We start from the raw sequence: 21,491 nt of genomic DNA, 5'->3' as shown, positions 1-21,491 counted from the left end.
TAGGGGCATTTTACACAGGAGCTAATAAACCTACCAATAGGTCTTTGGAATGTGGGAAGAAACCAGAGTACGCAGAGGGAACCTACACAAACATGGAAACTCTATGCAGATAGTGTGCTGGTTGGGATTCACCCCATCTACTCAAGTGCTGGAAAGCAGGCATGCTAACCACTAAGCCACTGTACTGCCCACTAAGCCTAATGATGCACATTTCCCCAAAACCATCAGATTCCATCAGTGTAGAGGGGATAAACCAAAGAACGATCAGCCAGAGTTCTCCTCTGTTTGACTATCTCTACCTCTACTTGAGTTGAATAAATACTACTATTATACAGTATGCAGTATTTGATATATTTAAACTTGCACTGAGAGAAATATGAAGGCTGCCATTGCTGACCTTTCCATCTGAAAATACAGTTGCCTGGCCGTTCTGCTGAATTGCTTCAATACTTCCTGACCTGAAACACGTAATGCCATCTGAGGACATTAGCTACATGCTAAAGCAAAGCCAGTGCCTGTGTGAACCTACTAAAAAGCCATAGACAGAACTTGACCCGTTCACAATTGAGCTGAGCATCTTTGGTCATTTTTATTGTTTTTATTTTTTTTTTTTGCTTGCGTTTTAGGCTAGGTTCACCACTATGCAGGTTGCAGTTGATGTGTTTTTCCAGTACATTTTGTGTTTTTTTCACACGTGTTTTTGGCGCATTTTTCATACTTTTATGTTTTTTTGGGATGTGTCTGTTGTCATGCTGGAGAAGCCTGCAAGAATGCAAGCAGTGTGTTTTTGATGTGATTCTTCTGCGTTTCCAATGAAGTCTATGGATCCAAAAACACAAGTCCGCAACCCTTTCCATAAAACACACTGGTTGAAAATGCATAGATGTAAAATGTGACCTATAGGAAATCATGTTAAATGGACTATAGTGCGTTTCTTCAAAATTTAAAAATGCACTGCAAAATGCATAGGTTGTGAACCTAGTTATAGACTTAAAAGTTTTTATTTTTCTTTTTTTTTTGACAGTGGAAAGTTAGTTACTAGGCAAGAAAAAATATGCAATGCATATGATTTTGTGCATTTTTTGCACATTTTTTAGACATTCCAGCTGAAGTCTGTTGGGGCCAAAATGTACAACTATGCCTCACAAGAAGCTCATGTTGTTTTTTGAGTGACGAGCTTCATGCGTCAAGCGACACTTAGCTCAGGTGTGAATGGGCACCAATGAATATAATGGAAGTTCAAGGTTAAAGCACTTCTTGTGGTGCTTCAAGCTGCAATTTCTCCTGTGTCTGACATCACACTGCAGTGCACAGCATTGGAAATCACATTATTCTCTATGGTGCCTGTTCATATCAATGCAACATAGTGCATAGTGATTTTTTTTTGAAGGTGCAGGTGCTTCTTTTGGCGCAGCATGCTAAGTTTTGAAGCCTATAGACTTCGAAGGGAGCATATGAAAAATGCATGTACATGCACTTATGGCAGGTTTTAAGCTTAACAATCAGTCTCCTCCTACAAAAAAAAAAAAAAAAACACAAGAAAGCGCATCAAAAACACATGTAAAATTGTTCATATTTCTCTGGTACATGTTCTCCCTAATAAGTGCAGAAACATATGATGTACACCAACCTATGGGGAAAAAAGCCAAAGTAACTTACATTAAAGCAGTCAGATCAATAAAAGATATGTATAATGTGAGTGGTAGATGACAGTTAACATCGCATTGCCCTTTTTATTAATCATCCAATAACAGGAAGCTAAAATTTTCACATTTTTAATAAAAAGGAAACCACAAGCTGTACTAAGAGAAATATATATGCTGCCATTGCTGAGGTCCTTATGGAAATGCTTGTTCACTGCTTAAAGACTTCAGTGCCTTCTGTCCTTGGACAAGTATGCAGAACAGGAGTTTTGATTTTGCTATGACATTATTTTCTATACGTTTTTCCAGGTCTTAGACTCAGAAAGTATTGAAGCCAGAGGCAGCCAGGCAATTACTATTTTTAGAAGGAGATCAACAATGGCTGCCTGCATACTGTATTTCGCTTACTACAGATTTCTTTTAACCACTTGCCAACCAGCCTCCGCAGTTGTACTGCGGCAGAATGGCACGGCTAGACGAAATGTCATTATGTTACGTCGCTTCGCCCTGTGGCCACTAGGGGCGCACGCCAGCTGCACTCCCCCGGAGCCGATGCAAAAGTGCCCGGCGGTCACGATCACCGCCGGGCTCCCGCAATCGCTGCTGATACACCGAGAACCGGGATCTGTGCGTGTAAACACACAGTTTCCAGTTCTCTGAGGGGAGAAGAGACAGATCGTCTGTTCATACAGAGTATGAACAGCGATCTGTCATCTCCCCTACACAGTCCCCTCCCCCCTTCAGTTAGAACACACACAAGGGAACACAATTAACCCCTTGATCGCCCCCTAGTGTTAACCCCTTCCCTGCCAGTGACATTTTTACAGTGATCAGTGCATTTCTATAGCATTGATCGCTGTATAAATGCCAATTGTCCCAAAAATGTGTCAAAAGTGTCCGATGTGACCACTATAATGTCGCAGTCCCGATAAAAAACGCACATCGCCGCCATTACTAGTAAAATAAATAAATAAATAAATAAAAATGCCATAGAAAGAAGCAATGGACTGGGTAATGGGATTATTGGGTTGCCAAAAATACAACAATACAAATACTAAAATTAATTCAATTTATTTACAAAAATCATTTAAAAAGAAGGGTACATTCATACAGAATATAGGTTACAAAATGGAGCATAGGCAGATGTTTACAACCAGTAGATGGAAAGACTGGAACAAATAGTCCCTACTAGTTTCGCCAATACATTGGCTTCCTCAGGGGATATAACAGGTTGTAATTCTATAAAAAGAAAATCTCATATTAGTATAACAGAATGTGCAAATTATAATGAAAGACAGCGTTGTGCAGGCTACTAACATGAATGCAAAGGGACTAGACAAATGCAATATCCCCCAACCAATAGGTCCCAACAAAGATGAAAATAACATCAATCAAGGATTATCGCAATATACCCACTGAACCCCGAGGGGTCGGGTGGGCCACCTCCAAATTGAGGGTCGTTCTTCACTGCCTTATTGTGACTGCAGGGGGCTTGATAAAAAACCTTGAAAGTAGCTGTGGAAATACACATATATAAGGCTCAATTAACTATAATGAAGAAAGGACAAAAGAGTCCTCAATACTCACCAAAAACAAGGTATACTAATAAGAAACCCGGGACGCTGAAAGGATCAATGATAATTGATCAATTGGAGCGACTAATTTGTTGTATGGGTTGACTGCACTAGATAAAATTGAAAAGGGAGATAGATATAAATTGCTAATAATAGAGAATGTTTTGTGTTATACAACAAAAGGACTAAAATTAACTCAAAGATCATACCTGCTGAAGAAACTATCCCCTATTTTGTAGACGCTATAACTTTTGCGCAAACCAATCAATATACGCTTATTGCGATTTTTTTAGCAAAAATATGTAGAAGAATACATATAGGCCTAAACTGAGGAAAAATTTTTTTTTTATATATATTTTTGGGGGATATTTATTATAGCAAAAAGTAAAAAATATTGCGTTTTTTTCAAAATTGTCGCTCTTTTTTTGTTTATAGCGTCAAAAATAAAAACTGCAGAGGTTATCAAATACCACCAAAAGAAAGCTCTATTTGTGAGGAAAAAAAGGATGTCAATTTTGTTTGGGTGCAACGTCGCACGACCGCGCAATTGTCAGTTAAAACACCGCAGTGCCGAATCGCAAAAAGTGCTCTGGTCAGGAAGGGGGTAAAATCTTCCGGGGTTGAAGCAGTTAAATATCACCTTTGTTTGAAGTTATCTTTTCTGTCCTATTAGCGGTTACAATATGCATCTCATAACCTTTGAAGGAGCGGGTACATAGTACTTAATAGCGAACAGGCAATTCAGAATTTTGTGGTTTATTTATGTCCGTCATTAGGTTTAATACAGCTTTGTTAACATAGGGAGCAACAGTGTAACACTGTGGCCACAGCAGAATCACGCTGATGCCTTTGATGAGCTGTGTGCTGTGGTTTTCTGCAGTACAGACCATCTAAAGGTCTGTACACTGCATGGAGTGCATCAGGCCTTATGTATTGTCACTTATCGTCCTGAAAGGGCTTCTTAACATGCAAAATATTTGCTTACCTCCTGACTTTGGAAATTAGGAAAGAGGGACACCTTGGGATGGCGAAGAGGTGGCACTGTATATTGGGTGTGTCTTAACCACTTAAGGACCAGCCACTGCAGTTGTACTGCGGCAGCTTGGCTCTCCTGGGTGAATCGCCGTCATTGTACGTCAGCCGCTTTAAGACCACTACTATTCCTTTAGGGCTCTTTCACACGGGACGGATCCATGATGATCCGCCCCGTGAACATCCGCTTGCTCAGCGTGGATCAATCCACCGATTCCCGCTGAGCAGGAAGATGACAGGTCTTTCTCTGCACACTGTGCTGCGACGGACCTGTCAGAGTGCCGCTCTCCCCTATGGGGGATTGGATGATGACGAACCGTAGAGTCCGTTGTCACCCGATCCGATCCGAAAATGGATGGAAAAGTAGGTTTTTCCTCCGTTACACTTTTTCGGATCGGAGCGGGTCGGATGTCAGCGGACATGTCACCACTGACATCTGACGCTCCATAGAGATCTATGGAGGGTCCGTTCAGGTCCGCCTAAGAAACTGACAGGCGGACCTGAACGGATCGTTCGTGTGAAAGGGGCCTTATACTTGTCTTTTTACAAATGCAGCAATTTAGAAATTGGATGAAAGGTTTAGCACTGGGAAACACTTTTTGAAAGATAAAAAGTGCATTTTATATACAACCAGGGCTTTTTTTCAGCGGGAACACGGGGGAACGCAGTTTTGGCACCTCCACCACTGAATGTATGTAATGGCAAGGAGTGCTGGGTTGTGCTACAGTGTCTATTGTTGCTGAAGGGGATTTATTTCTGCAGAAGGGTTGATTGCTGCTGGAGTGGTCTATTGTTGCTGGTGGGGGGTCTATTATTGCTGGGGTGGGTCTATTATAGCTGGCTGCTAGAGGGTCTATTGTTGCTGGGTGGTATTTTGTTGTAGGTGGTCCAATGTTGCAGGGGGGATCTAGTGTTGCTGGTGGGTCTATTGTTGTTGGCTGTGGGGGGTCTATTTTACTGCTTTTCTTGTTATCAATAACAAATTCCATATGGATTACTTAGTACAACAAATGTTACTTGGTCTGTATTCTCTAAAAGGGGCAGTGCTGGGAGGTGGGTAGGGGCTGGAACCAAGGACTGGTGCTCAGAGGTAGGTAGGGGCAAAGACAATGGGTAACTCCCAAAAGGGGAAGTTCCTGCACCTATTCTCTGAGAAAAAAGCCCTGTATACAACTATATAGATCAGATCAAAATGATGGATAAATGAGGAGGAAAGAGGGACAGAGGGACATTGCTCCAAATCAGGTACATTCCCTTGAAGTCAGGGACAGTTGATGTATGTGTATACACCGTACACTGTCTGCAGTTCTTGTACCTATAAAATAATCCATAAAGGAAAGTATCAATAGAAAAGAATAATAATTAGTAACAGTGAATATACACAGAGAGCAAACATTTTGTCTGAACCTACCTTAAAGAAGAACTTCATCAAAGTTTCAAACTACAAAGCAATGAACATACTTTGGTCAGTACACAACATAGCATACAGAATAAAGGCATCAGGACCATATAATACACAACACATAGTGTAGAGTGCAGGGGTCGGGTCTATGTTACAGCAGTTTGGACCATGGAATGTAAAGCATAGTGTACAGAGTGTAACAGTAATGAGTATGTATCAAAGGACCCCTTACATGGTTGGCAAGGAGTTCGAGCAGAGGGGCAGGATGTAGAACAGAGAGTCAGGAAATAGATCAGAGGGGCAGAAGGTAGAACAAAGGGACAGGAGGCAGATAAGAGGGGCAGGAGGTAGAGCAAAGGGACAGGAAGCAGAGCAGAGATGTGAGATGTAGAGCAGAGAATTCAGAGGTAGAATGGAGGTCAGGAGATAGAGCAGAAGGCCAAGAGGAAGAGCAGAGGGTTAGGAGGTAGAGTAGGGATCATAAGGTAGAGCAGATGGTCAATAAAGAGAGCAGATAGGTAGAGATAGAACACAGGGTGAAAAGGTAGACCAGAGGGTTGGGAAGTAGAGCAGAAGCTCAGAAGGTAGAGCAGAGGTCAGGAGGTAGAGCAGAGGTCAGGAGATAGAACAGAGAGTCGATAGGTAGAGCACAGGGACAGGTGGTAGAGCAGAGGGCCAGGAAGTAGAAAAGTGAGGCATGATTTAGATCAGAGAGGCAAAATGTAGAGCAGAGGGGCAAAATGTAGAGCAGAGGGTCCCACCTGTGCAGAATGGCAAAGTTCAGCCAAAGAAGTGTCCATTCACATACAAGACATATCTAAAGTGAGTGGGCACTTCTTTGTATGTTTAAAACTGTATTTATACCAAGCGGTGTTGCGCTATGAATTTCTCCCATTCATTTTGAGCGGCATACTGAGGAGTGTTTCTCAGAGTGTCTGGAGAGAGGTGCAGAGATTCAAGACACGGCTGATTATCCCATCTAGGAAGGTTCAGGATTTTAAATCCAGGCTTGATTTGACCTTTGGAGGTCTTTCATGGAGGTGAGCACTGAGCAGGCATGTCACCTAGAGGTGGCGGTGGCAGTCTTTGAATTACTCATTACTGAATTGGCACATTTTTGGAGTGGATCTATCACAGAAGTCACTGCAATATTACTATATCTATATATATTTGGACTTTATCTGGACTATACAGTTTTTTATACGTTTTTTTCACAAGTGTGTTATGTGTTATCACTATACATTTTATAAGTAAATCTACACACCTCGGTAAAGAGTGTGCTGGTTAAGCATATTACTAAGGCTTATTATTTTGTTCACTCATTGGATTAGAGCACCATTATTTTGGTTATGAAGGGACAGAGTAAAGCCTCGTACACATAATCGGACTTTCCAACGGGAAATGTTGGATGACAGGCTGTTGTCGGTAAATCTGACCGTGTGTATGCTCCATCGGACAATTGTTGTTGGACTTTCCGGCAACAAATGTTGGCTAGCAGGTTTTCAGATTTTACGTGGACAAATGTGTGTTGTCGGATTTTCCAAGCGTGTGTACACAAATCCGTCGGACAAAAGTCCAAAGTACAAACACGCATGCTCGGAAGCAAGGACAAGCCAGAAGCGTTCGGTCTTGTAAACTAGCGTTCGTAATGGAGAATTAACATTTGTGACGTGGCAAATTATGAAATCTCCAAATGCAGCGCACAATTCTCTTCTTCTTTAATGGGATAATAATGAAGCTGCTTTGCTGGTGATACTGAGTTATTGCAAACAAATTTTCAAAGGCTTTTTTTTTCTAGTGATATCAAGAATAATATTATTATGTTTTTTTTTTTTTATTTGGGCAAGTTACCACAACACCATTATCCCGTCATTTTTAAGATCAAAGATACAACTCCCTTGTCAATTTTACATTGTATTTTTTAAAATGTAACTGCCTACTCCCAAACTGTCATTTGAAGTAAAGCACATAGCCAAGTATTATTCTCCTGTTATCTACCAATAGAACTTAACCAAAAAGTGCATTCTATGCATCCAAAAATATAGAAAATATACCAAATAAAATCATTATTCAACCAAAAAAATAATGTCAAAGCAATAACTCCAAGGCCAATAATAAATAACACGTTATCACCTCCAATACCGCAACATGTCTGGTTGACGAACAGCCATTCAGAAACAAATTGAAAAGCGCAAACTGAAAAATGCGAAATGAAAAGTGTGAAATGAAAAGCGCGAATCAACAATCATAAAACTTCTACTAACACGAAATTAGCAGAAGGAGCTCAAAGGGTGGCGCTAAAGAGCTGAAAAACCATGTAGTACATCTAGTACGTCACTACATTCGTAATTGTTGGCCAACAATTGTGTGACCGTGTGTATGCAAGACAAGTTTGGGCCAACGCCCTTCGGACAAAATTCCACGGTTTTGTTGGCTAACAATCCGATCGTGTGTACGAAGGCTTAAGAGTACCTAAAATGGGCGCTGGCATACAACCTGGATTCGTAGGATGCTGCGACTTTTGTTGAAATCCCGGAAAGGTCTAGTGGAATCGGAAATTATTTAACGTGGCTATTAAAAAGGAGCATGTCAATTCTTGTAGTATAGTGATATAAAAACACACACCAGTGTTACACAATGCCACCTCCCGGTAGTACTCTACATTATAAAAAAAAAAGTATATCTAAACACAACCCTTCTCCAGACCAGATCCCTTATGGTGAAGTCCCACAGCCAGATCCTCAGAAAGATCACTTCAGGCTCTCTGCTCTGCTACAGCTGAGACTTCAAAGAACAGCTACACAGTCCACAGCCTGCCTCAGGGAGCAGCGGCCCTAGAGACTTTGGAACCCTCCCAGCTGAGGAAAGAACAATCTCCCTAGGGTTCCAGACAATTTATTACCTCCCTAGCCACCTTCTGGACACTTCCCTCTTAGGCCAGTACTGATCTTGGCTAAGGGTCCATTCACAGCACAATGTGTGCATTGAGCGCATTTAAGCGTATGTGCATTGGCATACTGCATTTTAACATGTGCCGATGACATGCATTGATCAAGGCATGCCTGTGCATCTGGTGTGAATGAACCCTAAAGATCTTTTTTCTGTATTGACCATAAATGGTAATATGGAGTCTGCATTTTTATTGGTCCTAGTTTCTAAATTGGTTAGTAGCCAATTTCTTCCACCCCATAAACAGTTCACTCCAAGGTGAAATGCTAGCCCAGAAAGTCACCTTGGGGGTCCCTGGCAGCCTTTAGAGGGTAATGGGGTCTTACAGACAGAACAGGTTTTAGCACTTCTTCTCTTTTTGACTGACAGAACAGGAAGTTATGCAAAATCTTGAAGCATGTTGTTGTTTACACTAATGTAGTATTATACATGTTGGGTCTCATGCATATTTGGCCCTGATGCATTAGCAGGGCTGTCTTAATGCATGGGCACCCCTGATAATCTAGCATTACATAATGATTGCCAACTGTCCCAGATTTGCTGGGACAGTCACGTTTTTTTATTTAGCTGTCCTGGGATGGCCATGTCTGGGGCAGCGTTCCAGGAGCTATACTGTGCACTCCTGTCACCCCCCCCCCCCCCCTATATACTATGCCCTTTGTATTGATTAGTCTTTGATTTATGACAGGTTTTCTTATAGTTTAAATTTTATTTTAAGGAAAGTACTAATAAATACATGTTTAACTCTATCAATTATTTATACGTTAATTCTTGAGTGTAGGTGCATTAATTGGGGTAGGCTGGTAGGGGCCCTAGTGCATTGCTTTGCCCAGGGGCCCGTGATGCTATTAAGACAGCCCTGTTAAGATCCCTGTATTTTGCTGTGGACTGAAGGCACAGGCACAGTGTCTGGCACCACAGCCTGTAAAACTCTATGAGAGTATGAAAGCTGCTGTGGTAAGACAGAGCTAGATGGTTCATCGAGTGGTACTAACGGTTTGGTCAGTGTGCACCCAGGGACAAATGTCTACAATGCAGACCGCTTGTGGTTTGGGCAATCATCTCTGGCCACATACAGCTCTAAACGTTAGTACCATTTGGTGCACCTTCCAGCTGCAGCAGCTTTCAACCTCTCAGAGTTTTGCTGGCTACCAGCAGCAGAGCTGGACGGTCTGCCTGTGCCTTCTGCCCACATCAAACCTCAAGGATTCCATGCATTGACGCTAACCACTTATGCCCTGTACACACAATCGGACATTGATCGGACATTCCGACAACAAAATCCATCGGATTTTTTCCGACGGATGTTGGCTCAAACTTGTCTTGCATACACACGATCACACAAAGTTGTCGGAAAATCCGATTGTTCTGAACGCGGTGACGTAAAACACGTACGTCGGGACTATAAACGGGGCAGTAGCCAATAGCTTTCGTCTCTTGATTTATTCTGAGCATGCGTGGCACTTTGTGCGTCGGATTTGTGTACACACGATCTGAATTTAAACGATGGATTTTGTTGTCGGAAAATTTTATCTCCTGCTCTCAAACATTGTGTGTCGGAAATTCCGACGGAAAAAGTCCGATGGAGCCCACACACGATTGGAATTTCCGACAACACAATCTGATCGCACTTTTTCCATCGGAAAATCCGACCGTGTGTACAGGGCATTAGTGTGCATGAGGCCTTAAAAGTGGTTGTAAAGGCCAACAGTTTTTTCTCTTACTAAACTACTCAGACCCATCCAGTTTTATAATTCCACATAAAGGCTAATCTTAATTTTGTAGTCCCCAGGTAAGAAATGGAAGGGCTAATTACTCTTTGAATTTCTGACATGATCAACAGAAATTTTTTGTTTTTGAATTTATCAAACATATATAGCAAAAAACTTGCAATGGCCTATTTAATATTCAAAAAAGGAAAACATAGAGATGTTCATTGTTGGGGATCACATACCCTTTAAATATTATTTGTATGCAGCATTTAAAATCTCTAAATAATCCCCATACTAGCATACAAAAATAAGGTTTGGGACTGATCATGTTATAGCTGAAATCTGGCTAAACAAAGTGCCAGGCAATATACAATATTCATTTATAAATATTCAGACCTGACTGAATCAAATCAGACCTGATGCCCTTAATTTCCTGTTTTTAGCAATGTTCATCATCTCACAATAATCAGTCCTTCATTCTTGTGACACTGAGATCATTTCAAGCATTTCCACATTGTCCCTTTAACATAACTGCTATATGCAATGTTAACACCTAAAATGGGGTGTTACTCTGTGAAAAGCTTTGTGAATTAGGTGTGTAAATGACATGTGCACATTTCTGCTGTTTATATCACTTAAAACGGGTCCCTCTCTGATGAGTCAAGTGCTGTTATACACAGGATATGCTTGGGTAAATTAATTTATGGTAAGCAGCTGAAAACTAGGTTGCTTTTCCTTGCAAAGGTTTTGACATACTTGGCTGTTCATTTTGTAGACCAAGCTGCCATACACCACGACCTTGTTCAAGAGCACACCCAGTATGGACAGTAAGGCCCCTTTCACACTGGGGCGGGGGCGGCGTCGGCGGTAAAACTGTGCTATTTTTAGCGCCGCTTTACCGTCGTTTTAGCAGTGGTATTTGGCCGCTAATGGGGCAGTTTTACCTCCCTGCTAGTGGCGGAGGAAGGGTTAAAACCACCGCAAAGCGCTGCTGCAGCAGCGCTATGCCGGCGGTATAGCCACGCTACCCCATTGATTTCAATGGGCAGGAGCGGTGAAGGAGCGGTGTATACTCCGCTCCTTCACTGCTCCAAAGATGCTGCTAGCAGGACTTTTTTTCCTGTCCTGCCAGCGCACCGCTCTAGTGTGAAAGCCCTCGGGGCTTTCACATTGGAGACACAGCAGTGGCCCTTTCAAGGCGCTTTGCAGGCGCTATTTTTAGCGCTGTAGCGCCTGCAAAGTGCCCCAGTGTGAAAGGGGCCTAAATGGCGGTAGCAGACTGGTGAGGTAAATCCTCTGCTCATTCTGCTGTCTCCTCATGTTAGCATGTTCACTGTAAGCACATATGCACTTCAAAATATTAAAGTATATCTAAAAGCAAAACTTTTTTTTTTAGTTTTGGATAAAGTGGAGAGGGATTAGAACACCTGCTAGTTTTTATTGCTCTCTGTACCTCCATTAAAGAGATTCACCTGTAGACATGTGCAATTCGTTTAGTTCCAAATTAGTTTTTCAACTAAATTCAACAAATTTAACCCATTTAACAAATTTTCCCAAAAATCTGTAAATTCGAAAATTCGAAAATCTGAAAATTCGAAAATCTGAAAAATTTGAAAATACTAAATAATAACTAACTAATATTAATAACTATTAATCACTATTAAATTAGTTGCATTTGTTCGTAAGTCGGAACATGTACATTTTTTAAGTGTAGCTCCAGCCAAAAATTTTTTTTTACACCTTTTGGATAGCATAGGGAAGGGTAACACCCCTGTAATGTTTGCTTTGCTGTCTGTGCCCCTGTTCAGAGGATTTCACTTCACTTTCTGTCTTTATGACAATTGGATTTTGAAAAATTTTGGGTTGTTGTGGAAACAAAGATTGGTGATAAAGCTTCAGTGGAGACACCTTTTTCCCATAATAACTCTTATGCCATGTACACACGAGTGGACTTTCGACGGACTAAACTCCGAAGGACTTTTTGACGGACTTTCGACGGAGTTCCAACAGACTTGCCTACACACGATCACACCAAAGTCTGATTGATTTGAACGTGATGATGTACGGACTAGAATAAGGAAGTTCATAGCCAGTAGCCAATAGCTGCCCTTGCGTCGTTTTTGGTCCATCGGACTAGCATACAGACGAACGGATTTTTCGACCGGACTCGAGTCCGTCGGAAAGATTTGAAACATGTTCTATTTCTAAAGACCGTCTGATTTTTCGACAGCAAAGGTCCAATGAAGCCCACACACGATCGAATTGTCCGGTGGATTTGTTTCGTCGGACCTTTGCTGTCGAAAAGTCCGGTCATGTGTACACAGCATAACAGGAGTCGATTTCCCTTCCTAGGGGTAAATTTCCTCTCATTTCCTGTTGTCTCCCTCTGTTTGTAAGTAGGAGTCCTTTGTAAGTCGGATGTTTATAACCCGGGGACCACCTGTATTGGAATTTTCTTTCAAATATGGCTGTTGGTGAACGTAACAAATACGAATTTATCGAAAGTTACGAATTATCCAAAATAACGAATGACGCATCTAAACAAATGGAACGTAACGAATTAATAATAATAAATAATAATAACAATGTTATGTTCACTAACAGCCAAATGTGAAAAGAAATTCCAATTTAATAGTTAGTTATTTTTAGTTAGTTAGTTATTATTTTGGACTTTCTAGTTTTCGGATTTTCAAATTTCCGAATTTCCAAATTTTCTAATATTTATGAATTTAGGCATTTTTAAATTTACGAATTCCGCATCTAAAAGAATGGAACATAACAAATTCAAATTTTTTCAAAGTTACAGATTTATTCGAAATAACAAATTTCAATCATAACGAATGACCCAAAAAACTGAAAAAAAAAAAAATAAAACGAATGAAACGAAAAGAACACATTTTTCGGCAGTGCACATGTCTATTGTTCTGTTTACCATTATCATTGAAAGTAGAAGTAACAGAAAATCCCACATTTTAGGTTGTCCCCAGAAAAATAATAAGGGGGAAATCTTCCAATGGGGACACTAGTTCTGGTGACCTGGGGATCCCTAAGGAATTCTCTTAATTTTCAAGGATTTCCTCTCACTTCCTGTTTGGCTATGGGACATGAAGTGAAGGGAAATCTCTGCAGTGGAACACAGACTTACTTTCGTTACTCTATCCAAAATGAAAAAAAAACAACGTTGTGCCTATAGTTCGACTTAAGGGCATCACATTAAAGTGGAGCTAAACTTACCTTTTCTTCAATGGTCCTCATCTCTCGCTGGCATCTTCTTCTGGGTGCCAGTCTTCAGCTGTCTTCACTGGCTCACGTGGGATGACATCACTCCTGCTCATGTGCACAGGGAGAGGAGAGAGGGAGAGCAAGGATTTTCAGGTGGCAGGGTCAGTACAGGAATTACAGACTGCAGACAGTAAGATACAGTGATTTATAGTCATTAGAAATTGAAAGTAAAAAGCAATCTTGGAAGCTGTGGAAGGAGATCATCAGCAGGCAGGCAGCAAGCACCACATGAAAAGAGATTTTTTAAGTAAGCTTGGATTGTCAAAAATAATTAGTGTTTGTATTATGACATCCTGGACAACGGTGGAGTGGGCCTACCTCATCTTTAACTTTACTACACTACAGTGTTTTCTGTGCAGGATCACTGACTCATTCTTTTATGCCCAGTCTAAAGCCTCCTACACACGATCGGATTTTCCGCAGACAAAACCTCTGACTTTTGTCCGAAGGCGTGTGCCTGGATTTTGTCTTGCATACAAACGGCAAGGAATTGTCGGCCAACAAACTCGAACTTAGTGGCGTACTACATGGTTTTTCAGCTCTTTAGAGCCACCCTTTGGGCTCCTTCTGCTAATTTCGTGTTAGTAGAAGTTTGGTGAGTGTTGATTTGCGCTTTTCATTTTGCGCTTTTCATTTTGCGCTTTTCAGTTAGCGCTTTTCAGTTCGTGCTTTTCAGTTAGTTTCTGAACGGCCGTTCGTCAACCAGACATGTTGCAGAATCGGAGGAGATAACGTGTTATTTATTATCGGCTTTGGAGTTATTGCTTTGACCCAAGTCCAGGAACAGGAGGAGGAGGAGTTCTTGGACCAAAAATTGGTTGCCTTATTATTCATGACCAATTATGTCATATGCCTTTGCTGCGGGAGATCCAGGAGAATAATCCAGATGATTTTTCGGAATTATCTCCAGATGTCGGACCCCTGCTTTCACCAACTCTTGGCATTGTTGACCCCCTATATTAAGAAGCAGTACAAATGCATGAGGCTTTTATTTAATTTTTTGGTTGAATAATAATGATTTGATTTGTTATATTTTCTATATTTTTGGATGCATAGAATGCACTTTTTGGTTAAGTTCTATTGGCAGAGACCATGTCTAATTTTGTTTGTTTTCTTTTTTTAATGCACAATAAAAAAAATGTGGAGAATAATACTTGGCTATGTGTTTTACTTCAAATGACAGTTTGGGAGTAGGCAGTTATGTTTAAAAAAATGCAATGTAAAATTGACAAGGGACACCAACATAGTTGTATCTTTGATCTTAAAAACTACGTGATAATGGTGTTGTGGTAACTTGCCCAAAAAAAAAAAAAAAAAAAAAGCATAATAATATTATTCTTGATATCACTAGAAATAAAAAGCCTTTGAAAATTTGTTTGCAATAACTCCATCAGTATCACCAGCAAAGCAGCTTCATTATTATCCCATTAAAGAAGAAGAGAATGTGCGCTGCATTTCGAGATTTCATAATTTGCCACGTTACGAATGTTAATTTTCCATTACGAATGCTAGTTTACAAGACTGACCGCTTCTGGCTCGTCCTTGCTTCCGAGCATGCGTGTTTGTACTTTGGACTTGTGTACACACGCTCAGAAAATCCGACAACGGGCATTTCTCCGCAGAAAATTTTAAAACCTGCCATCCAACATTTGTCTGCGGAAATCTGACAACAGTTTTCCGATGGAGCAGACAAACGGTCAGATTTTCAGCCAACAGCCTGTCATCACACATTTTCCATCGGAAAATCCGATCGCATGTACGCGGCTTAAGCTTTGGGTAAATATTGAGCAACATACCTCTCCCCTACCTCTTGCTTCCATCTCCTGGATACAACCACCATACCTCCCTCCACTTCAGACCTTCCATCCGCTAATAGCCTTTCTTCTCTATGTCTGGGCCTCTACAGTCAAAAAATACAAAATCTCAATTCATCAATTCATGTTGGCCCTCTTACTCCGATCATGAGAAATCTGGAGATTCCTCCTGGTAAGCAGTGCACCAGGTTTTTTTTATGATTAACGGCATCTGCGGCTTCCCCAATCAAACAGGCTATCTGCCCTACTGGTCCCAAACCTCTAGTAGCAATTTTCCTCCATCCCCTTCCCAATCAGGTAGATAGCTCCATTATTTACAACTTAAAGCGGAACACCCTATATTTAAACTTCCCCCTTATGCATCCGTCCTTCCTTCCTGTAAAAGAATAGGGCAGTGGTTTTTTTTTTATTCACCTTTTTTTTAAAAGCTTTTTTTATAGCATGGTTCTACACCTCCATGCACATCATTCAGCTAGGTGAACGATGTGCACAGAACTCGCTGGCCCTCCAGGGGTAGCATGACACATATCCTGGGAGGCTTTTATACTTTCATTGGGTGAGAAGGAGGGGGGCAGGCCTAGCAGCGCATCATCGCAAGGCCCCATCGGCTGAACCAGGAAGAACCGGTGGACCTCTCAATGACATCAGAAGTAAGATGGCGGAATGGGACCGAGCAGAGTTTGTTGACAGAAGGCTGTTAGCAGGACAAAGCTGGATCAGGGGGCTGGTTGAGTATCCAAACTGTGCAGAAATCACCTGGAGGTATGCAGTGGAATAGAAAAAAAAGGAAAGGGGAGTAGGCTGATGGCCCTCCATAAAGCGGAGTTCCACTAATTTTTCTGTTTATTAAAGGAATCGGTAGCAGAATTTAACCATATTATGAAAATGGAGGAGCTCACAGCCAGCCTCCAAAAATGACACCTAAAATTTATACTTATATGGTCTGTTTGATTAAGCTATCTAGCTCATCTAAAATATAGCACTATCTCTGACTTTCCCTCAGAGTAATTTCTACATATTTAGATATGTGCAATAAACCCCCAGCCAGGGTTCCATCCATTTCACTCACCCCTTCCAAACCATGACCTTTACATAAGGGAATCTCTGCAGGTGTTTTCAAACCATGTTTGGGAATACACTGCATGACTGTAATTACATGGGAATCTTTACATTATTTACAGCTATTGTACAGTGTTCTTTGGGTTGTGTTGTATATGCTTAATGTGATGCACATTTTATGTAACGTTCTGACCTTGTCTTGAGGTACCTTCCATACAGTTTTTCCAAACATCTTTACTTTTCTTTATACTTTTGCCTAAAAATCCAATAAAATCTGTGTTAGTAAAGCAAAAAAAAGCCCATTACAATGCTGATGTTCTAAAATGAAAGTGTATGCCATGAACTCCCTTAAAAATAGCAAATAAGCTTTAGAACAAGCCTTCACTGACCTCTGTAGCTGCAGACAGTGTGGAGCAATTAATTCTTAAACTTCGCACAAGAAGCTGTGAAATCTTTCAAAATGGGTTTCAGCATTCTGTTGTCTCTTCTCTTCCTGTGCAACTGTTTAGTGAGATTAGAAGGCTGACAGGCTACAAACTCATTCCTGGAATGTAAGAGGGATGAGTTGGGCAGCCAAATTTAAATTGAAAGTGCTTTCTGTCATGAACTTTGTGGATCAACTGCTCCACAATGTCTAGCTACAGTGAGGGGTTTTAATGCTTATTTACTGCTTGAAAGTCAATAGCTGGGCACAGTTTTACTTTCATACTACTGGCTGTATTATACAGGTTGTGTCATACAACTTTGGTGTTGCTGTCTCCCACCTTTTTAGGCTGCCAGAAAGTTAGACTGCCAGGAAGTAACCTCTGGTGGAGAGGAGATGAAGGAAATGCTTCTGCTTGCTTTAAAGAAGAACTTTAAAGAAGGCTGTGCCCGCACTGCATGGGTCAAATGCTCATTTTTGTTTAGGGGGTGAGGAGATCGAAGATATACTTACCTAATCTGCCGATCCTCCAAGCTCAAGACCGGTTCCTGCTGCTCTTGTCCCCCCCACACACTTTAGCGGTCTTGTGCATTGACTGTTCCTGATGTCGTCATGCCTATAGACCTGCTCTGGACATGAGGACAGCAGGAACAGTCCACTGCTGGACGAGGAGGAGCACTGTTTTCCAGTGGATCGAAGGACCGGGTAAGTATAACCTTTCTGTGCACCCCTGGACAAAACGAGCAGTTAAACCATGCCGTGCAGTCACAGCCCCACTGCATGGGAATTTTTTTTTTCCTGGAGTACTTCTTTACAATGCTCCTCTTAGCCTAGTCTCCCTGCTTTTACTGGAGCTTTATGCTTCTTGGAAATAAAAGATTTTTAAAATAACACATTCCCTGTATAACACATTCCCTGTATACAATGACATGAGGAATTTATGCATGCACATGTAATAATGCAGAGCTAATAATAGGGCATCTTTATTAAGGCACACATCTTAAATAAATGTGTTACTATAAGGATTTATTAAAACCTAAAATTCATGCTGGCCAAACTGCACTGGCTGTGGAATTGGAAAGACAATCTATGATTACATTTAGGGGCTGAAGGCATCCAACAGTTCCAAAAATAAGTACCTTTTTAATTATTTCCATGTTCATTTTCTTCTCCACTCATTCCTGAAATGCTTATTTTTTAATATATCACATTTTTGATCCATATTGAATATCAATCATTCTAGGTTAAGCTTTGGTGTCCCTTGACGGTCATATAATTGCATTCAGTCAGCTTTTGAATAAGATTACGTCTTTTAATTCTGAGAAGACATATTTAATAAAATGGAATCTGCAGTTAGCATTCCATGTTAGGTATTATTACCCCCAAAAATTGAATAACTCAGCACTATAGGTGGCATATAATCCCTCCAAACCCATAATGTATTCTTTTACAGTAGTTTTTTTCCATTTATGGCAGTGGTTCTCAACCTTTCTTGTGCCGTGATCCCTTGATAAAATTTCCCAAGTTGTGAGGACCCCTAACAGTAAAATTATTTTCGTAGCGTGGGTTGTCAGCACCCAAGGCAAGACAAATAATTTGCGCCCCTAACCCACAGACATTTAGCGCTCCCCGAGTCCCTTCCACTCGTACAGTATTAAAACCCCTTATGGTACATTTTAGGATGTACCACTCCTTCTCTTTGTTCTCCTTTCTTTCCCTTTTATCTCTCGCTATCCTAATTTCTTGTTTTTTTTCCACATCCCTCTCAATAGCCGTTTTTTATGTTCTTTCTCTTATGCTTTCTCTCCCTTTTTCTTTGTTCCTCCCCCTCTTTTCCTCTCCCTTCCATGTATTCTCTATTTTTATTCCTTCTCTTACTCCTTGGTGGGGGGAATGGGATGAGTGGCAGTGCTGGTGGGTAGTTGGGATCAGTGGCAGTGCTGGGGGAAGTTCTGATCAGCCAACTTAGGTGCTCTTGATCAAGATCATCTGCTGATCTGGGAACTGTAGCGTGGACTTTTAATGGCAACTATAATCACAGGTAGTGTTACTCACTGTGTCTCCGACTTTGTAATGTCTTGTAGCAGTGATACCTATGCTGAAATCAGGAGATAGGGTCTCCTCCAGCCCCTCCCACTTCACATTGCTCACCAGTCAGCTGACCTCTAGTCTCTGCCCCCCCCCCCCAGCCATGCTGTGAACTGAATGGGCTGCTGCGAAGAGGCTGAGTGGCCGACCACAGGCTCCAGGAACAGCCCTGCTTGGCGGCCGCAAAAAGACTGGGAGAGCGGTGCAGGCTTTAGGAACAGCCCAGGATTCAGTGACCCCTGGCAAATCATCATTTGACCCCCGAGGGGGTCCCGGCCCCCAGGTTGAGAACCACTGATTTATGGGATATTCTTTATATTATAGTTTAAAGAATCCCCTTTATGTGTTACAGAATGAGCAAGGGAAAAAATGTCTCCAAATTAACATTATGCAGCCTACTGACAAACATATAATTTTGATCACCAGGCAGATTTTTCAAAAGTATCAATTATTGAATCAATTTTTTAAAAAACAAATGGCATAAGCACCAGAACAGCTGATAATGATAATACCTGTAGTACCTTTCACAGTGTGGCAGGGCAAGCCCGTGCCACTGTTTAATATAACGGTCTAGACCAGATTTCCTAGGAAGTAGGCACACTAATAATTCAGGTGTGTTCTGCATTCATCTTAGAGGCAGGGAAGTGTGTCAGTGTGTGAAGGGAGCAGTGAGAGGTGTACGTTTGCACCATACTGTCCAGGTTAGGACAGACAGAGGCAAAAGCCTGTGAGAGATGTGGCAGCTGGGAGCTGCAGTGTAATAAGCCAAGCTGACAGAGGTACAGCATTTTATGCACGAGCACTGGGAAGCGTGTTAGATGGGCTGGAGGACCTAGGCATGAGGCCTGAGCCAAAGGGCTGATCAAGAGAGTCACAAGGCTGAACACTGTTCGTTTGTCATATTGATGATGAGAACCCCTGTGTAGGAAAACTTTTATTTGTGAACTTTTTGCTTTCTATTAAATAAAACTTGCTAGAAAAAGCCCTTAAAAGTACTTCTGACGTTGAGTAAACTCACAGTTTTGCTCTACCAATGAGCTACAAAACCCCCAAATTTTCACAATAGCAATACTCAAACTGGGAGAATGAGGGTCAATATATATGCCAACATTGAACATGCTGGCTAAAGGAGAGAGCATAATGATGACTCATCTGTGTGCTGTTTCTCCTATATTGTCCAATCAGCATGTTGTTGGTGTGTTCTTGAAATTAAAGTGACACTGTCACCTTGCCCAAGCTATGCAAAGTGACCCCATACACCGTTTTTCTGATCTTACCTGTACTCTCTTGCTGCTTTTTACCTTGTCATGGCAGGCAAGGAAGTTAACTGTTTGATAAACATGAGTAGTGTCCAAGGTGAACAGGTCAGGCCAGGGGCGGACTGATAACTCATGGGGCCCCCGGGCAATAGGAGATTATGGGGCCCCCAGGCAATCAGAGATTATGGGGCCACACAGTATACACACACAGTATACAATCACACAGTATACACAAACAGATGTAAAAAAAACACAGATTTATACATACTGTCCCTGGTTTTACTGAGGCTGGCAACCCTAATGGGGCCCCCTAGTGGCCCAGGGCCCTCGGGCAGTGCCCGAGTCGCTCAATGGCCAGTCCACCCCTGGGTCAGGCTTCCCTATACTTAGAAGTGCTGTGTAGTGTCAATGGCTGTAACCAAGAAAGGAGCAGCGAGGGAGTGCAGGCAAAGTGAGTATATGGTTGTCAGGGGGGCCTTTGCAGAGTCATTGTCACTTTGCCCCAAATAGGAAAGGTGACCATGCCTCTTTAAGCCCTTAGCACCAACTTCTGCTAGCCCTTAAATGGGCTTTAATGTCAATCAGAAGCCTTGGCCGAGAGCTGTTGGCCACAGCTCGTTCAGTGTACTGGGCGTGTGCAGTGAGTGCACTCCAAGGACACAATCTCATGCAGCCGTGGATGTATATATGTGGTGACTGGGCTTTAAAGCCCACATTTCTTACCACCACATACTGTATATGTGTTACATGGTTGGTAAGACATTAAAGATCTGGTTGTGCTATTAGGATCACAAAAAATGCTTGTAGGATTACAAACCTAATGTATTTAGCAGCTTGCCTGGATTTATTTTTTATTGTGCTATACCATTTTCATTATAAAGATGGGGCACTTGATTGCGACAAAGAGGAAGAGAGACTTGTTTTTATGACCCAGACCCTAAGGTATAAGGCTATAGTCACAGAAAAACTTTCATTGTAAGCAGGGGCATTGCTAGCATTGTAACTTAGCCAGGACCCCTTCAGACTTGGAGGTATCTTAAGGAGCTAAAAAAGTGCCACTCTGTGGTGCATTGTGGGAGTTGCTAAATATAGGTGTGGTTAAATAATCCTCTCTATGGTAACATTTTAATTAGTGATGGTAAAAACTGTAGAATTGCCAACTGGCCATACTTTACACTCAATATTTATACAGCAGTACACAGGGGCACCAGCACTACATACATTTCTGGCCCCATGGTGACTTTAAATTTGTA

The 21,491-nt window shown here is 41.6% G+C and overlaps 1 protein-coding gene across 1 annotated transcript in view; it reads left to right on the top strand.

Moving 5' to 3' along the window:
- ESM1 (endothelial cell specific molecule 1) overlaps positions 1-21,491 on the top strand; it is a 36,319-nt gene that overhangs the window by 3,721 nt on the left and 11,107 nt on the right. The gene's annotated exons all lie outside the window — the stretch shown is intronic.

The sequence above is a fragment of the Aquarana catesbeiana genome, linkage group LG01, assembly GCF_042186555.1.
Source record: "Aquarana catesbeiana isolate 2022-GZ linkage group LG01, ASM4218655v1, whole genome shotgun sequence".
In the NCBI taxonomy this organism is placed as follows: Eukaryota; Metazoa; Chordata; class Amphibia; order Anura; family Ranidae; genus Aquarana; species Aquarana catesbeiana.
The sequence above is the reverse complement of the archived record's forward strand: the minus strand, read 5'-3'. Positions and strand labels throughout refer to the sequence as shown.